The 10,511-nt window shown below is 30.6% G+C and overlaps 1 long non-coding RNA gene across 1 annotated transcript; it reads left to right on the plus strand.

Moving 5' to 3' along the window:
• Window positions 1-9,265: 9,265 nt before the first annotated feature.
• On the plus strand, window positions 9,266-9,897 carry LOC129910743 (uncharacterized). Its single transcript, XR_008771548.1, has 2 exons — window positions 9,266-9,616; window positions 9,690-9,897. It is a non-coding gene; the product is annotated as an uncharacterized LOC129910743 (long non-coding RNA).
• The last annotated feature ends 614 nt before the right edge of the window (window positions 9,898-10,511 follow it).

A 10,511-nucleotide genomic window follows, 5' to 3' on the forward strand; every position in this document is an offset into this window, starting at 1 on the left:
AGTCAATTTTTTGAACTTTCACTTCTAGGTATTTGTTAAATTAATAAATTTCTGAATATTTTTCGAAATTATTTAACATTTAAAATCTTTTCCTTATATTTTTTTTTATTTAATGATTTATCAAACAAACAATGAACATAAAAAAACTGATAAAGTGAGTAAGTAATCAAATAAGCAGTGAGGAGATAATTTTACTAATTCTGCAAAAAATTAAAAAATGGTTTGGAAAATGTTTAAAAGCGCTTGCTTTTAAACATTTTACAAACCATTTTTAAATTTTTTGCAGAATTTTGTAAAACAGAATTATGAAAAGCAGAATTTTGAAAAGCAGAATTTTGAAAAACAGAATTTTGAAAAGTAGAATTTTTGAAAGCAGAATTTTGAAAAATGAATTTTGACCCCAACCCCTAAATTCTGTATGACCAAAATTCTGTATTTCAATAAAAAAAATTCTGTATGAACATAATTCTGTATTCCATTATTCCGCTTTTCTATTATTTTGTATTTCAAAATTCTATTTTCAAAATTCTGGAAATCCATTATTCTGCTTTTTGGAATTCTGTAGATTCGAAACCTTTACCTTTTTGTCTTTCCTGTTAAGCAATTTGTATTCAATTAACAAATTCTTGGCTTAATATTACTAGTATTTTGGTATTCAAGGTATGTCATTCAAGTTCAATCCAATAGCTGTAAGTCATATCCAAATTAATTGGGGAGGTACTTTACTTGAACATTTTCTTCAAAGAAAATACCAAAAATCTATACTCCAAAATTCTGTAAATGATAAAAGAAAAATTGTTTTGATAATGAAAAAAAGTGCGCACCTTTTTTTCACTATCAAAACAATTTTTCTTTTATCATTTACAGAATTTAGGGAATACAGAATTTTGAAATCCAGAATTTTGTATTTACAGAATTTTAGAATACAGAATTTTGAATTTACAGAATTTTAAAATACAGAATTTTAAATTTACAGCATTTTAAAATACAGAATTTTGAATACTGAATTTTGGAATCCGAATTTTGGCACATACAGAGTTTCGACCCCAACCCGTAAGAATATCTAAAAAAAAAAATGATCTCAAAATATAGTTCACCTGAAATTAGTGCCTATAGTGCGATAGGCTTTTAGATTTCCTCACTTTATCTTCTTCTTCCAATTCCCATCAAATGAATCCACAATCTTTCTAAAAAATCAGTACCACAAAGCATGAATTATGACCATTTCTAGCACACAAAAATTAAATATTAAAATAGACGAACGATTTGTAGAAGATCAAAAAAAAAAATAATAAATTTCATGTTAAATTAAATTGATTTCATTTTTGTTCTTTTTTGTTAAGTGAAATCTCTCTCCCCCGAAACAAAAGACCAACCAAATGCCAAGCGCATTTAATGTAAAACCAAGACCAAGTCAAACACCACTTTCATTCTACTTTTTTTTTGGTTTTGTATGTTAAGTATGCAAGAGTCAGTGTATATAGCATAAATGTGAAAAAGGACATTTGAAGGACTTTGCGTTTTACTACATATATACTCTGCGGGCATTGGTTGGTGGAACGCTTTATAAAGCAAAATTTATGAACCCCAAACGAAGTGCATCTGAAGGACAAAGAATTTTACCACATCAGGAAAGAATCTAAAGATTCAGGGAAAAAGGAGATTATTATACTCTGACTAACCACACTATCTTTAGTGTAGACAAAGTGTAGCGAGTAAATTTATTACCCGTCAGTTCTTAAAGAATTATGCAGGTGCAATTCCGAAAAGAATTTTTTTTGTAAGTACGGGAAAAAGTATGAAAGAAATACGCAAACAAAAATAATAAAACGAAAAAAAAATTTGCTTTTTGCAGTAGATATGATTAATTTATTACTATCACTTCCCAGCTTTTAACAAACATATAAGAAAAGACATGGGAAATAAGCGCATTAGAAATTAAAACAAAACCCAGATTTCAAAAAAATTCACACTTGTCCCGAACGTGTCCTGAACGTGTCCCAAATGTGTCACGAACGTGTCCCGAATGTGTCCCGAAAGTGTCCCGAATGTGTCAAGAATGTATCCCGAACGTGTCCCGAATGTGTCCCGAATGTGTCCCGAATGTGTCCCGAACGTGTCCCGAATGTGTCACAAAGATGTCCCGAATGTGTCCCGAATGTGTCCCGAACGTGTCCCGAATGTGTCCCGAATGTGTCCCGAACGTTTCCTGAACGTCTCTCGAACGTTGCCTTACAACTGAAATTGAAATTTGTATCCTTAATTTTATTATATTTCAACCAGTGTTAGTAAATTAAGTAAATAAGGAAGGTAAGTTTTCATCAAAAATTATAAACATAAGCCAAAATAACTGATAAATCATCGTATGTACATATGTATCCTGAATTACATAATATAAAACTTTTATTTTGTTGTCCTTGATTTAATAAAAAAAAAAATCTTTATTTTTTTTTGTCCCATAGAAATGTTTAAGAATCAAATCTGCCTGAAATACTGTAATTAAGTAGTAGATTTGTTAAACTCTGAATGAAACCCTCATCTATGATTCGACTTAATTATGTTTTATTTATAGGGGAAGTGGGGGCAAGACGGCCCACTTAGTGTTTGACTGTCTTAAAAACCAATAAAAAACATCTTTTAAATAGAATAAAGTTTTTATTCATTAAATTTAATTTTTTTTGCAGAAACTCTCGTTATTATAAAAAAAATAAAAAAATACTGAACAAAAGATAATACGTTTTTAAATAACATCAAACAAAAAACCGTCTTGCGGGGTAAAGACCGCCCTATCAAATTTTGTTGGTAGAAAGACCGCTTCTATTGTTTTAAATGCAGCCTATTTGTAATAATAACACAATTATGCTATATTTTAATTAGTTCTCACTCCAGCACAAGCTTTTTGGTACCATTTGATGCACATTTTGCACTTAATCCAATAATACTTTGGATTCGATCAAGAAAACAGTTGCAGATAGAAGGTACAAATACAATTTGCAAAGTCCTCTTCATCAGAATCATCAATTACAGTATTGTTTGACGCCTGTTGCTTAGCTTTTTGGAAGATTTAACGGTGAACTTCTTTTTTCACTTTGTTTAAGCTACCAGAGCTTCCAATTTCGCCCATGGGCGGTCTTGCCCCAGTCATATCAAATTTGGTGTTCTGTATTATATTTTTTAAGTTTATCTTTATGAATCCTTCTTTCGCAGAAAATACTTTTTAATATTCACTTTCTATTATAAAAAAAATAAAAGTTAAAAATTTTAATTATTTCAGAGTCAAAAATACAACTGACTTTTAACATGAACGATAACAATTTGATGAAAAATCACAAAATTTACCGTAACTCTTCGGGGGTCTTAACCGAAATTGCTAAAACTTACAGACTTGATCGATCGTACCAAAGGGCACCTATTTTATATTGCAAGTGTTGTCAATTTTTTCATACAACATAGTACGAAAACCGTCTTGCCCCCATAGGCGGTCTTGTCCCCACTTCCCCTATACAAGCATACATATCTTTAAATCTCTCAAGAAACTTAAATGTATTTCTATATAAAATGCATACAAATTGGAACGATATAATATTCAACAACAAGATGGAAAAAAATTTCATTCATAGTTGACAAAATAAGAAAAACTCTTAATTAACAAGGACATCATGATCCTGAATTTATACCATACGATGTTTGTTGTGCTCCTTTTTTTTTTTGCATAACAAGTATTCATGCAATTATTATGGAGCCCTTGAAAATTACCACTACACGCACGCACGGCACATTATACATTTTATGCACTTGTATACCTACTCCTATTGCATGAGCCATGCGATGATTGTTTGCTCTTCTCATCAAAATGTATTTTTGTTATATTCATATAATATTTTTTTTAATTATACCTACAGCGGAACTTTAATAGAAATTTAATATTTTTTTAAATTTTGATTAAGACAAGTTATATTTTCTTTCTTAAGTAGGTACCAGCGACCGATAACTCGTTCGCTGGTAATAAAATTAATTAAGAATGCTTTAGCACTTGATGAACCGGACGAAACTGGATTTTATTCGCCTTTGGTTCCTAGATAAGCGGAATGTCAAGAATACAGAAAAAAGACAGTTTCTAAAGGTCTTCGACAAACCATATGACATGTAGTGATGGGAGTTATCGAATAAAAACGTTCGATAGTTGTAAAATACTCATTCATTCGATCGTTCCAAATCATTCATTCACTTAGTTACTTTATTTTCATTCGAATAGTTTTTTATTCGAAAGTTTTTTCATTCTCATAGCCGCACCACCACCGCACCATGATCAAAAATTTCTATTCCACCGTACCACCGAGGCACTGGTCAAAATTTCTATTTCACTGCCGCACCACGACCGCACCATGACCAATCATTTCTATGCCGCCGCACAACCGCGGCACCACGTCCGCCACATGATCAAAAATTCCATTCACGTACTTCAAAGTTTACTGACATAAACAACAACTACATTGGTGCGTCGAAATTTTTCCATATAAAATGAAAGCGTGCGGCTGGGCTACGGTGGTGTGGTGCGGCGAAATTTTCGGCCAAACTGCGGTGGTTCGGCTGTGGTGCAGCAGCCAAGAAATTAGTTTTCTTTAAAAATTCAACTTCTATTTTTACTCGGAAAGCCTTTCGTAGAAAAATACTTGTACGACTTAAAACCCCCTTGACTCTTGAAAACATCAACTCTTTTCTATCAGAGAAAAAAAAACACCCGTTGAAATAGTCTGCTATTAATTATTGTATTGTTGTTGACAGGATACAAAGCAACATTGTAGATAGTAGTTGCACCATCACAAATGGTTTCTGATTATTTAGTTTATTATTCCGATCCATATAACAGCGCCTGTGTTCTATTCAAGTCCTTTTTACAGTCTAGTCAGTGATTCTCATACAGGAACAGGATGCACTAACTGTTGTACAAAATCGATTTGATTTCGTCCTAAAATTTCGACACAACCAGACAATAATCAGTTGAGCACAACAGGCTTATATGGATATAGTCATCTAGTATTGTTTTTGTTTTTTTTTTTTTTTCGTTGGAAAAGGGGGGATTGTGAGAGGCGCGTGTAGGAGGAATATACAAACTGCACTCGACAATATAGTATAGTCAGTCTGGCTGTCGTCCCCGTCCTGTCTGTCTGTGCTTAAATTAATGGATAGAAAAGTAACAGATACACTTCATGTGTAACAGACAATGTAGCAATAGCCCAGGACCATGGACAATTGTCCGGGTAGCTGCTGGCAGTGATGTGTTTTTGTTTCATCATCATCAGGCTTCAGGATGCATTTTGTCCTGGAATGCATGCAAAAAGTGTGTTGTTGTGTCTAGACATTCTCGTCCACATTATTTTCACATAATATAAACCATTCATTGTTGTCGATTTAAAAAATGATGCACATCTTGTAATCTTCAAAGTGTCATACAATCATGTACCTAAATTACCTACATTTTAATCAATTTGAGCAAAGGTTTTTTTTAATCTACGTGGAGATGCTAAAAGTCGAGCTATAAATGAGATATTTTCAATTTTGAAAATAGTAGCGTTTTCGTTTGGTTGTCCGGGACTCTCCGGAATTCATTCGAACGATTCTGAAACTGTTCGTTTGGCACTCAATGACAGTTCTAATTCTGAAACGAAGAGAAAATCGATTCCGAATTTTGAAGCAGAATCAAAACGAGAATCACGCAAGCATGTTCACACTAAAGACGTCAAAGTAATGGAATGTCATTGTGTGTTCTTCATTTTTGAATATTGAGATTTTTTACTATTCCAAACTTAAAATTACATTGAAATAAAGTAAAGAAAACAAAAAAAAAGATAATTTTTTATGGAATAAACAAATTAAACAAAATAAAACTTTCATCAGGCGTTCGCATTATTTGGCGTTTCACAAATAGAAAGAAACCCAAAATTCAGAATCAAAAAGAAGTATCCAAGTTTGTTCGTTTGGAATTCCGGATCGGACAGTCCCGAACCGTTCTAAGAATTATTAAACGAAAACGCTTTAAGAATAACCTGATCAAAATTATTTTTTGTTATGTTTTGGTAAAAAAAAAGTTATTATAAAATTTGCAATTAATAAGAAAAAATTTAGGTTAATTCTCATTCCATCATTTTACCTCTACTTTATTTTATTAGTACAAAGTTTGGAGGTACCGGCTTCATACACAAAATGCCCCTTGATTTAGTAAAAAATAAATAAAATCCTCAATTTTTTAATTTTTTTTTTTTTCTTTGATTTCAGGTTAGAATTTTAGTCAAAAATAATTTTAATAGCCCTGTTCCTTTGGAGTTGGTTGTTTACTCGTGAGTAGAAATCTAGTACAACAACTACACATTCCTATCTCCTCGAGTAGAAGGTCATGTGTTAATTCTAGTACAAGATGTACTCATGAGAAAACTACCACCTCCAATGGAACGGGGCTAATAAAAACTCTTGAACGAATTTGTTCTATTTTTGCTCTGGAGCTCCGGTCTATTAAATAGACTAATAAAAGCTGTGTTTTATTTTCTCCGTGATCCGGATCAGATCATTAATTTATTTGCGAAACAATAACAAAACAAAATCCTACTTTTGTTGTAATGCAAATAAAAACAATGATCTGATCTGGACCACGAGGAAATTAAAACACAGCTAATACTAACCGATTTTAAGATTTTACCCAGATTGCGTTCACCTTAAAATATATTACCTACTCAAAGATTGTATGACATTATTGCATTTGCTTTTCATTACAAATTTAAAACAAAAAATATTTATTGCAAATAAAAAAAATTTGCGTAAAAAAAAAAATATTTTTGTAACTGAAAAATGTTTGCATTCAAAAAAATTTAGGTATTACAACTGAAAAATATTTGCATTGAAAAAAAATTTGTATTGCAACTAAAAATAATTTGCATTAAAAAAAATTTATATATAAATAAAAATATTTTTCATTGAAAAAAAATTTTATTGCAAACAAAAAATTTGCCTCAATTGTTTTTATCAAAAACCAAAAATTGCCGAGTTATTCAATAAAACGTGGTTTTCCTTCAATCCAAGATGGCGGCTTTGGCTTTTGCTCAATTTTCCCAAAAAAAAACTGGTTTTAAGCTCGCAGTGACCCCCTCTACCGGTTTATGAAAAAAAACAACTCAATTTCCATTTCAGCTTTATTTTTTTACATCACAGATTTGTAACTTGTAGATCACAAGTACAAATTTGTACGATGGAATTCTGTTTCACAAAGTACAAATAAGTAATTCACTAATTTGTGATTATTGAAAAAAAAAAATTGTCAAATAACTAATACTGTGATATCTTTGTAGTTTGAACAAATAAGACATTTTTGTAAATGCCAAAAAATTCTAAATTGTAAGAAAAATTAGGAAAATAAACAGGTTTCCCAGGTTGAGGGGAAAACACCACTTTTGACGGGACGGGAATAAAAAAGGGGAAAAAATATCTAAAAGAAGAAAAATCTAAACTTACAAAAACATTAAACACAATCTTTGAACAATGGAATCTATTTTTCGAAATAACCTATTGTATTCCACGCTTAGTGGATTTTTGAATTCCTCAGCTCTATCAAAGACCAGGGTGCTTTAATTTTGTATTCATTCCTGAAAATATTTAATATTACATTAATTACATTTTATTTTTTTGGGTATATAAAACAAATTTGAGCCTGATGCTGCGCGGCGGCGATGTTACGACACATCGTGGTTGAAGAAGCCCTTAATCTGCATAAATTCTCTATGATTTACAAAAATACATAAAATATCGAAAATAATGTCTATTTTTTGTTCAATTAGAACTATTATAAAATTAATATTTTTTTAAAAAAGTTTTCAAATACTTGCACTTTTTTCTTCCGACAAAAAAGGGGATTCTTTTTACGAAAAAGGGGAAACAAAAACGTTTTGGTGCTAAAATAAGGGGATTTTTATTTTGAAAACATGGGAACCCTGAAATAATATAAGGAATGAAGGACTTCAAATATGAGAAATATAAATAACAATTAAAGCTTCTTTGATCAATAGAGAACGAATTTTTACAACTTTAAGAGGCAGGTTTTAGCAATCAGGAAAATTTTTAAATAGATATTTTTGATGTTTTCATTCGATTTGAAACACAAATGCTAGGTATATCTATTTTTAATGCATTTGTTTTCCATTACAAATTAAAAAAATATCTAGTACAAATAAAAAATATTTGCATCAAAAAAAATATTTATTGCAACTGAAAAAAATTATTACAACTGAAAAATATTTGCATTGAAAATAAAATTTTCATTGCAAATAAAAATATTTTGCATTATATAAATATTTATTTTTTTTTTATTTTTAATACAAATATATTTCCGTTGCAACAAAAATTTTTTTTAAGTGCAATTTTTCTCAGTTGCAATAAAATAAATCATTTGTTGCAATAAAAAAAATTAATATGTGTATTGTGTAGTACACATTGTGTACCTACATAATTTAATTTATTGCAATGAAAAAAAACTAGAGGGAATTACTTCAAACTGCGTTGTTAAGGGTTTTTCGTGATTGAATTTTATTAAGGACCTAAGGTAGTTGCCATATGATCAAAATAAAAAAGGTTGCTTTTTTTCAAAAATTACTCTAATGAACATAATTTATAAAAACACATCTTATGTGGCAAATAAGATCGTACCTACTTGACATAAAAAAAAAGAAATTCTTGGCCGTTTTCTTTATTTACCTATTACATTTTCAACACAAACCATTTCATCACTCTAACCGTTTGATATACCAAATATGTGTCCCTTTCACAAGATAAATTCTTTTCTTATTAAGTTTTATTTCATCAACAATGCACAGTTGTTATTGGAGCCAAAACGTCTGTTGTGGCTGCCCCAAACAAGTTTATGACCATCCATCGTATCACTATCTAATTTTAGAAAATACTAATGAATGCAGTATAGTATTGTGAATCACAGCTAGAGAGTCAATATGGAAATTGCCAAATAAAGATCAGAACTTTAGAGCTCTTTTTACTTGTCATTATGAAGAATTCCAAAAATTCACATTCATAACTTTCGACAAATGATGAATTAGTGATTGATTGACTTCTTGACAGCTGATAGACAAGAAATATCACGTTTAAAAATATGAACAAACGAAGTTATAATGAGTTTGATCCTCGAAAAGAATACAAACGTGTCGAATCGTTATAAAATGCATTTTTGTGGTCTCTGATTTCTTTTTTGTTGATTTCATAAAAGTTTTTGTGTGAAGGCGAAAAATTAAACATAAATTTACTTTTTGGAAATGTGTAACCTCTGATTTATTATTTCCTGATGACTCCTTTTATGTTTTTCTGTTTTCCTTCTTTTTTTTTTTGTTTTTGTTAAATGGGATAAGATGAAGAACAAAATTATATCCTTGTCAGACTTTTCAATTGTGTGCAAAAAAAAAGTTTTGTTAAAAATTTTAGACTTATACACTTTGGAAGGAAGATTAATTTATTATCTTCAAAAGTATTATTGTTTCATTAATTGAAGAAAGCAATAAATCAAAAGACTGGCAGTAAAATTAGAGATGGAGTTGGCGCGTTCGGAATTTTTGTTGTAAAAAAGGTATTTTTAGTCTTTATCATTGGAGATTCATTGTATTCAGATTGTTTTTTATTTTTTTTAAATTTGGTTCTAGGGGCAAAAGTCACAAACTAAAACAAAATTCTAATTTAAACGATAAACAAAGGTTCTTAAACTAAAAGCCGGATACATTTTACCTAAATGTCTATAACCAGCAGACTAGAAAGACTCTCCTAATGTTACCTCATTTGTCAAATTAGGGTAAGGTGGTATTAGAGTGCGCATTTTAGACAAAACACCAAATAAAACAATAACAAAAAGAATTTAACCACTTTTTTATATATAGTTTTTAGTTTATAATCAAAGCAACGAAAAAAACTTAAAACTGTTAACAAAAATGTATTAATTCAATAGTTATAAACAAAATACGACATTAGGTCATTTGCGCACTCTTATACACACTATTGTGTAAGAGTGCGCGGCTTAGTTTGTAAGAGTGCGCAGCTGCGTACAGGTGTAAGTTCGCACAGAAGTCGCAAATAAAACTGCCTATCTTTAAATAAACAGAGTATTTTTCGACCTATCACTCCTTGCATGAGAAATATCAATTTAGTCTTCGATTAATGGTTCCGAGAAAATTTCAATATTTCCTAGTCACTTCCATTCGCTTGTTTTTTGTAAAACTTGTATTTGGTGTCTTTTTGGTTGAAATTGCTTTTTCTAGCTGCTGTTTGCTGGTATATGGACAATTGCCAGTTATTTTGAAGCCTTGGATAGCATTTACTGCTCTTATAACTCGCGCACTCTTATACATCATCATGGTGCGCACTCTTACACGTTCAGACATGTAATCGAAGAATGTATATGTATTTCACAATGCACTTTATGACCAATCTTACGTGTTCCTCAAATGTTTCTTTTTGTCGACTTTTCAATG

The sequence above is a fragment of the Episyrphus balteatus genome, chromosome 2 (assembly GCF_945859705.1).
Source record: "Episyrphus balteatus chromosome 2, idEpiBalt1.1, whole genome shotgun sequence".
Classification (NCBI taxonomy): Eukaryota; Metazoa; Arthropoda; class Insecta; order Diptera; family Syrphidae; genus Episyrphus; species Episyrphus balteatus.